The sequence below is a fragment of the Psammomys obesus genome, unplaced genomic scaffold (genome assembly GCF_907164565.1).
Source record: "Psammomys obesus unplaced genomic scaffold, mPsaObe1.curated_primary_1811, whole genome shotgun sequence".
Lineage (NCBI taxonomy): Eukaryota > Metazoa > Chordata > Mammalia > Rodentia > Muridae > Psammomys > Psammomys obesus.
In genome coordinates, this window is record NW_026596406.1 from 1,440,162 (window position 1) to 1,449,818 (window position 9,657).

Below are 9,657 nucleotides of genomic sequence, written 5' to 3' on the forward strand. Positions count from 1 at the left end.
ACAAAGCTCACATACATGTCTGGCCCAGGAAGTATTCTGAGGAAGGGTATTGTTTCTCCCCTGACACCCCCCTGCAGGCTCACAGAGCAGAAATACTCGCTTCTTTGCCCTGTACCCCTTAGGGGCCCCTTGCAGTTAAGGGGTTGGGTTCTGCTCTTCTTCCAGTACACAGACAGGCAGGCCTGCTTTCTCTCCGCATTGTGCAGCTCGGCTCATGGCTCACCCCCAGAAAGACCTATAGTTGTGGGTTTTTTTTTTTGTTTTTGTTTTTTTTTTTGTTGTTGTTGTTGCAAAGGGAAAATTCACCCCAGCTCCAGAAAAACTATAACAGTTTCCCAGGTACTGCTGGATGCCCAGAGACCACAGACACGGCTTGGGGTGGGAGTGGGGTACAGATTATTTCAAGGTGGCTAGGAATAGGACAGCTTTCCACAATGCCTCAGGTCTCTAGGCCTGTGGGACAGTGTCCTTATTCAGTCAAGGATAGGACCTGCCAGCTTGTTAAGTATATCCCACTTGGAAGGAGGGAACTGGCGGAAAGCCAAGAGTGGGGTGGGGCTGAGAGGCAGGTAAGAAAGATCTGAAAAGGCCTGGTACCTCAGCAGGCTCCATCCCTCTACAGGAGGACACCTGACCATGGTCTCTCCCAGCACAGCCTTGCTCTTCCAGGCACACTGGTAACTTTCTGACGCTAGGGTGAATAAGACAAATGCCACTATCAGAGGCTAATGGTGGGCCACTTCTGTGTTTGTCTTCACTCTGACTCTTTGGGGTAAACAACATTGTTCTCTGGGCTGGAGAGATGGCTCAGAGGTTAAGAGCACTGGCTGCTTTTCCAAAGGTCCTGCGTTCAATGCCCAGCAAACACCTGGTGGCTCACAAGCATCTATGAGATTTGGTGCCTTCTTCTGGAGTGCAGGTGTATATGCAGACACAACACTATATACATAATAAATCTTAAAATAATAATAATAATAATAATAATAATAATAATAATAATAATAATAATAATAATCTCATTTTCCAGATGAGAAAACCAGGACTTGGAGAGAGTACTGGCTTTGCCCAAATAATGCAATTTCTAACTGGTTTCATCCAGGACTTTAACATGGCACTGACTGGCTCACTGTTTTCCTCTCTACGAGAGGTCCACCTTGCATATAAACTTTGCATAGGGCAGGAAACTACCCAGGGAGCTCTAGGTGCAGGAGCCACAGGGGCAGTGGATGTGCCTGCCTGCCTGCTTCAGCTTCAGTGCTGTCCTTTCCTGCCCTCGCCTGGGCTGACACCATTTTGGCTCTGATTTTTATGTCTGGGCAGGACCTTAGCCACCAGTTTTCCTGAGTCTCCAGCTTGGAGGTGGCAGATGGTGGGACTTCTCACCCTCCACGGGCTCGGTCACAGTCACATGACCTAGAGAAAAGTGACTGGCATGATATGTACAGCAGAATGTCCATGCCACAGCGTGTGGAACCTGCAAAATGGCTCAGGAAACCTGTCACAGATCAGAGCACATGCCTGAGCCCTGCCAAGTGTCCTCTGGGCACAGTCTCTTTAAGGGGAAATCTACAAAGAAGTCCTTTGACTCAGGTACAGTTTGGGCTCCAAGAATAGTTGGCTCCTGGCCTGTATTGTACGATTTTTCCTAAAACAGGCCTAGCCAAAGGTGCCCATCCTTTGTAGGCAGTTCTGTGCCACTCTTCCATTTGGTGTTTGTTGAATGAGTCCCTGAGAGAGCTCAGTGGCGTGCCATTGCCACCAGGATAAACGCCAGATCTGGTGCTGCAGGCCCCCACAGCGCGGCGCCTCTGTCTCCTGTGCACCAGTGTCAAGGGTATTCCTCCAACACTCTCGTGTATCATGCGCCACATCACCTTCCACTCAGGCTGTTCCCAACATCTCAGTGCCCTGCCCGCTGCCACCAGGCCTGGCTTCCTGATCCCACAAAGCCAGACATGAACGAACAGGACAGTCAGCTGTGGCACATGCTCATCGTTCCAGCTACTCATGAGGCGTAGATGCTGGGAAGACAGGCTCGTGAGTTCAAGACCAAGCTGTACAACAGAGAGGGAGGAACTTTATAAACCTTCAAAGACCACCATGGAGGGGACTGACACCATCCCCCTTAATAATGCAAGACAGAAGCCAGTCTTTGCGGTTCACACCTGTGATCCCAGCACTTCAGAGGCAGAGGAGGAGGATCAGAAGTTCAAGGTTACTCTTGGCTATATAGTGAGTTCAAGGCTGGCCTGGGCTGTAGCCTTAGTCTACAAAACAAGCTGACAAAAGTCAGCCAAAACAAAGATAAAATATGTCATTCTGCCAAAAGGAAGCTGAGAATGTTCCATATTCAGAGGACAGCACAGCGGCCAAAGTCATCTGAGCAAATAAAGCAGAGAAGGCTTTCCAGAAGAGGCATCGTCAGGGCTGGGGTGGGAAAAGCATTTCAACTGGGGTTAAGCATTGAGAAAGCAGAGACAAGAAGATGAGGCAACGTAGAAACCACAAGATGGAAGGTGTGTCAGGACATCCTTAGCCTTCAGTGCCCGTCTAGGACTTTTAGGTGTGTTTCCTTCTACTCAGGTTTTGGTGGCCAGAAGTCAGTGAAGTTTCTAGAGAACAGGAAAGACACTGTGAGAGCAAGATAACTGAAGGCCGTGGGAAAGAGGCGCCTTGTCGGGTCACCATACACAGCATGCATTTATAGGACACTATTGGCTATAGCCATGTCTGCCCAGGACCTATGTTTCCCTGATGCAGCCCTCTACACCCCAGGCCCCTCTGAACACTCACTGCCAGTCTGCCTGTTTTCACCTTGTCCATGACCGCAAGGCTGACAGCTCTCCTGAGTTACAGGGTCCGAGATGCTGAGAATCTCATCTGTCTCTGCCCTTGCCCTGCTAGGGAGTGCTGTGGATATGCGCTCTCTCTCTCTCTCTCTGTCTCTCTCTCTCTCTCTCTCTCTCTCTCTCTCTCGTCAGAGAGTAGCACCTGCCCCCAGAAACTGCTTCGTGTCACACTCTCTCCCAGTCCCCAGCCCAACCACCCCTCAGTTGATGCCTGTGAGGTCTCAGGCTTTCCTGGTGCCACCTCCTGGGGTCTGGAGAACACACCTCCTAGGATCCTAATGCCTTCTCCTCCCCTCCCCCTCTGCTCTTCTAAACTGTGACAAATGGTGCCTATTTTTCCTTTTGAGACTTTTCATTTCTGAGGTTCCATCTCAGGAACTCCGTTTGTTACTCCTGGGGAAAAGGGACAGGTGTGGTCTTTGCTCTCCACCCTTCCTGACCTCACGTTGGCAGGTCCCAGATAAATACTGTCACAAGCGACTTTCAAACTGAGGTGAGTGCTACAGCTACAGAGGAAATCCTAAGTCCTGCCAGTCCCCAGTGTGGCAGGGGACATCCAAAGCAAAAGATGTCCCTTGTGTAACCACAGCAGGGGAGGGTCATGGACAGCCATGACAGTCTTTCCTTCTGTTACTTTGGGTAACAAGAACAGTGAGAGACGGGACTTAATAAAGAAGAGGGGACAATGGTGGGGTAAGGTACTGTGGGGAGGCCTGTGTTTTTGAGCAGGCGTGGTGCACATCAATAATCCCAGCACTTGGCCAATGGAGATAGGAGGATGCTCAGGAGTTCAAAGGCAATCTGAGCTGTATAGTGAGTTTAGAGGCTAGCTAGGCTGTGTGTGTGTGTGTAGGGGGGAGTTTCTGATAAGACTCATCATTTTTTAACTCTGTACAGATTGTTTGAAACTTCTACGAAATGGAGAATTGTATTCTAAGTCTTGGCTCAAAGGAAAAAGGGTAAATTACTGAGAATTACCAGATGGATGAAACCCAATTGTAAGTATTAATGCAGTCCTAGAGGCCTACTTGTCACTTCCTGGGATTGCAAAGGGAAGGGACAAGGGCTGAGCTGTGAGGCCTCTGGCTGCTTTCCCTTTAAACTGTTTACACAACACTTATGTGGTCACATGTCAGAAAGCAGGTTCAAGCTGGACAGGAAGCTAGGAGAGGCTTTCTGCCCTGCTCCTGAGCATGCTCAGAGGTCTCCTGACCTAGAAGGCAGGCTAACCTTTTTCTAGGGTCATAGGGGCACTGGTTCTGCTTTGGGGCCTAGAATTCTGCTAAGAGGTGTCAAGGGAAGCCCCAAGCGCCTACAGCAGAGACCTCAGGCCGTGGAGAAGGCTCTGCTTGTAACCACGTTAGGTTCACTGGGTCTTTTATTTGTGTGTGGCTCCTGATGGTTTTCCCATGCATTTATGCATTTATGTATGTATGTATGTATGTATGTATGTATGTATGTATGTATGTATGTTTTGTCCTGGGAGAGGGTCTCATTAATCCCGAGCTGCCCTTGAACTCACTTATGGAAACATGAACGACCCTGAGCTGGTTCGCACATCCTGAGTGCTGGGATTATAGGTCTGCACCACCAGGCTAGTTTATGTAGTTTATGAAACACGGAGCTTTCATCCCTGGGCATCTACCAGCTGTGTCACAGCTGTACCCTTCCATCCACTGTAATCTGGAGACCTTCCAAAGCCAGAATAGGAAATCAAACATTTTATTGATAATGTTACCGAAGCACAAATATTTATCGCCTCAAGATCACACAAGTGGGAAACACCACATGCCTTTCAAACTTACATACTGGCTTTCCTTGGGCAGCATCATTGCCTGGGGGAAGTAAGGACAGTAAGAAAGTGTCACCCTTTGCTCTCTAGATACCCAGGGGCAAAGGTGACCAGTCCTGCCCAGGAGAATCACCCAGGGTAGTGGCAGGAAGGTGCAGGCAGCTCACCAGGCCACAGGGTACTTTGAGATCATCTATTCAGCTGCCCTTTCCTGGCTTCTCCTTAATCTTGCATGACCCACGTGTGATGTGTGTGCACAGGACCAAGCCCTGCCTTTGGTGCACATGCTTGCCACAGAAGATTATGTCTAAGCACATCTGACGGTTCCTCACCCTCCATTTGTGGTCATTCAAGAGACAGATGCTTCAAGGCCTCCACAGCTTGGATCTGACCTGAATCAGAGGGACATGTTATTCATTCAGGGGAACCCAGAGAAGGGAAGTGCTCTTGTTAGTGTGGTGACTCAGAGGCCAGATCTCAAATCCAGGATTGGGCTTTCTTATGAAGCTGCAAGCCCAGGCTTCTCCCTGGTCTCAGGGTGTGGCTCTGCTGCCAGACTCTGGCTTTGGGGTTTTTCCACTGTAACAGGCCTCTGGCAGTAGCCTTTGGTTGGGGGTGGAGGATTTGCTCTGCAGGAGGCTATCCCTGCCATTAAGGCTGCAGGCCTAGAGCTTACCTCCCTAGGTCCTTGAGCCCCAAGCCGGGCTGGCTCTAAGGCACCCAAGTCCCCTTCCTAAGAGGCTGCTTGTGAACTGCAGATGATCCAAGCTGTGCCAGCATCTCCATGACAACTAGGGCTCACAGCCTCTCGCCTTCATGCCTGGATCAAGTGCTCGCACACTAATAGAGCTTCCTTGTAGACCCCACCATTGCCTGTGGCCCCAGGGCCACACAACAGACCACCGCATACTCCTGCATTTAACTCAGCTGGGTTGCTCTGAAGACCTCGGACCCAGCAGGAGTTGTTGGAGGAAGGTCTGAAATGGGGAAGGTTAGCAACTGGGGTTTTTGGAGTTGCTCCAATTGATCTCTCTTGGTAGGCTCCTGTGTTTAAACTTTCTCAGGGCAATAGGTTAAAGTTGAAACGCCACTCTGTTAGTTGGCTTTAGACTTTGCTCCCTGAATGTGGAAATTGGGATGACAGGAGATGGTTTGCAATTCTTAGGCCATGAATTTTCCCATCTCCATTCCATCAAATGGTCCCTGGGCTGTAAAGGGGTGCAGCGCTCTCAGTGGATCAGCTCACAGATTTTTTTTTTCATATTTTTATTTTTTATATTAGTTTATTTACTTTGTGTCCCAGCTGTAAACCCCCCCCCCCCTTATTCCTTCCCACCCTCATCTCCTTCTTGCCCCTCTCTAAGTCCACTTATAGGGTAGGACCTCCTCCCCTTTCATCTGACGCTAGCTTATCAGGTCTCACCAGCCCTGGCTGCAATGTCCTCCTCTGTGGCCTAGCTAGGCTGCTCCTCCCACTGGGAGGTGGGAGGAGGAGGGACTGGAGAGCTGAAAGTGATCAGTGGGGGGGGGGGGGGAGAAAGGAAGGAGGGAGTGGGGAAAGGAGGGAAAGAGATCAGACAATGTGCACCCTGGTGGGCAGGTCAAAGCCTCCAAAGCCAAATATGAGGGAAATGCCGGGTTCCTCTTGGCCTTCGTGCCTGTCTCCCTGGCTTCTCGCCACGGAGGAGGCACTGTGGACTCAGCAGTTCACAGCTCCCCTGCTTCCAAGGCGCACCTTGGGAACTTCTTTCCTAGCCCCTCAGGGGGAGTTCCGTCCTTGTTTGACCCGCTCTTCGGACTTCTGGGATTACGGAACAGCAGGGAGGAGGAGCAGGGTCTCTAGGGGCTGTTAATTGACATAATAAAGGGGTGGGGAAACAGCTCAGAAAAGCTGGGCTCTCAGAGGAATGTGGGTTCTCCACTCTTTAGAGTAAACCCCGGATTTGAGCTGTTTGAAATATTTTTAAAAAAGATTTATTTATTCAACCTTTTTGTCTATGAGTGCTGTTTTCTTTCACACCAGAAGAGGGAACTAGATTCCATTACAGATGGTTGTGGGCCACCATGTGGTTGCTGGGAATTGAATTCGGGATCTCTGGAAGAGCAGGGTGCTCTTAACCACTGAGCCATCGCTCCAGCCCCTTGAATCATTTTTATTTATTTATACATTTTTGTTTGAAGCAGGGTCTTGCTATGTCCTTAAACGCCTGATCCTCTTGCTTCCACCTCCCAGTGTAAGAACACAGTGGTTAGAACGCAGCCACCGCTTCACCTCGGCCCTCGTGGTCTAGGTCTAAGCTGTTGACAGGACCTACAGGGGCAGGGCAGCTGGGATTTCTCACCCAGAGAGTAAGTTGGCATGTAGGCCCACACTCATGCTGCTACTGGCCCCCACCCTGACTGGGTATCACAAAGCCTGAGTACTAAAGCTGTGAACCTCTGAGAGACCAAAAAGATTAAAAATTATCAGCTATTATTTAAGGCTTGAACTAGGTGGGTGGAGAAGTCTAGTAATGCCCTGAGGGGAAGGAACGCCTTACTGCATTCTTTCCCCACCCACTAGAGATAACAGTTGCTAGGAAACTGGCCCATTCCCCTAGGGAGGGACACCAGGTCATTATGATCTGGGGACCTTCCTATAGCCAATCAATTCAAAATAAAGCATTTTGACCAATAGATGCTTGCCAGGCAGGAATTGCCCCTGCCTTGGGCATGCTGGGAGGGACCAGAATCTATATATCACCCAACTAAGCTGGGAGCAGCGCATTCAGCTCCTGACGTTTCGGTGGGGTGTTGTGGGCCCAAGCTGCAGCTTATAATTTGCAATAAAAAGACCCTCATGTGTTTTGTAACAGAGTCAATTCCTGTAGATCTTTTGGGAGCTTGCAAACTGGGTGTAACACCTCCTCACTCTCCTGGAGGAGGCTCCACATCCCTCTCTTCAGAGCCTTGCCATGTCTGTCTCTGGTGCTGGGGCCTCAAGTCTCAGAGTGCCTGCCGTGCTGCTGCCTCTGTCTGTCTATCCATGCCATTAATAAATCTTGTAATAAACTCCTTAGTCCCCAGGAATCCGGATGCTACGATTACAGGCATACATCGCACATAGCTTGAAATTATTTTTGATTATTCCTTTGTTTTTCAGCCCTGGCTGTCCTGGAACTCCCATCTGTAGACCAGGATGGCCTCAAACTCAGATCCACCTGCCTCAGCCTCCCAACTGCTGGGATTAAAGGTGTGCGCCACCACCACCCGGCCAATTTTTGATTGTTCTTATTCTGTTGCTGATATAAAAACCATAGCTTTCATCTCAAAGGGAGTAAGAGCGAGTTTATTCTGGAGCCAGTTTGAGTGGCAATAGCCTGAGAACACAAATTTAGGTTACCCCAAACTCCATGTTCCAACATGGATGCTGTTTCACGAACTCTTATAGTCTTACAGAACAATTTAAATCATGAATTAAAGCAAGTTTAAAAGTCTCTGGTGGATACATCAGAAGGGCAGGTACAGCGAAATGGGCGGAGCTTTCTCTAGGCCTGAGCAGCTATCTGAGCTGTTTGGTTGGCGGAAGCTCTCTTAGCACTAGATGTTAGTCTGACAGAATGGGCCAGGAATAGCTGTTCCAGATGGCTAGTAGTCCAAAATATGGCAACTAACCTGGATCTGGAACATCCCAACCTCTCCACAGCACTATCAGTTAGTCAGTGAACACAAGCACAGCTTTGTTCCAGGGGCTCACATCCTACTAGGAGAGTAAACCGCACCAGCACAGCCTACGTAAAATTATACAAACTAGGCCAGCAAGATGGCTCCCAGACCTGTGGCTTAAGCCTGACCCCAGATGGGATCCCACAAGATGGCAGAAGAAAGCCAACTCCCAAAAGCTGTTCTTTCAGAAGACCCAGGTTTGATTCCCAGCACCTGCTCGTTGCTCACAACTGTCACTCCAGATCCAGGTGACCAGATGCTTTCTTTTTCTGACCTCTGTGGGTGCTGCACGCACGGTGTACACGGAGGCTATTGGTAATCAGGCAGCTCCGCCACCAGCCCCAGGCACCTGGCAATAGCAAAGCAGGGCAACACCTCCAGCCGCCGGGAACCACGTGTAGACGCTCGAACACATGCTGAGCTGCGACAGCTTTTCGACAGCCACAAAGCACGCATCTACCTCCTGACATGCGCAGAGTCACCTTATAAAAGACCCGGTCAGCTTGCTCTGCCCTTTTCTTCTTCCCGCCACTTCCCTCGAAGTTGCTTCTGAGTTCTCCTTCCCTAATACCCTCTCACGAGAGGCCTGCCGTGTGGTGTGACTTCTTGGATTACACCCTTCAGCTCCATCGTCTAAATCCGAACACAGGCAAAACACCCATACATACGAAAATTTAAAAACAACAAAACAACCCAAAGCCCCCAAACCCGTAACAGCCTCATACGTTAAAAAAAAAAAACACCTCACCCCTCCACCCCCCAGAAACCCCCAAAATGGCTGCCCTGTGACCTGTGCACACTTGGGCCTGTGCGTGAACATCCTGGAGCATGCACACACAGATTAAACGAGATTTTCAGCAGTAATCCTCATGCTTACTGAACATGTCGTATGTAATAACCCCTTCAAACAGCATGGAATTTATTTCTTACAGTCTTGCTGTTGACTAGGGAATGTCACCCCTGTTCTACAGATTAGAATTTTACAATACCAACAACAAGAATGCCACAAAAAGTAAAATACAAAGCCCAGAGCAGAGACAATGGCTCCTAACAGCTCCGTTGTAAACTGCCAGGCCTCACTGAAGAGCCTCTCAGAAATCTGACGAAGCAGAAAACTCAGCGAGGCTTACTGGAGGCTCACAGCTGCCTGGAGGCCCCATTCCCTGAGCTGGAGCAGGAATCTGCCGGCCCACGTGACCACCAAGAACAGTTCTGCCAGGAGTGATGTGACGCTTCATCAAGCTCAAGGGTCAGGTGCAGAGGATTCAGAGCTGGGGGCGGAAGGGGAGGGGTGCAGGGCCTAGGGGAAAG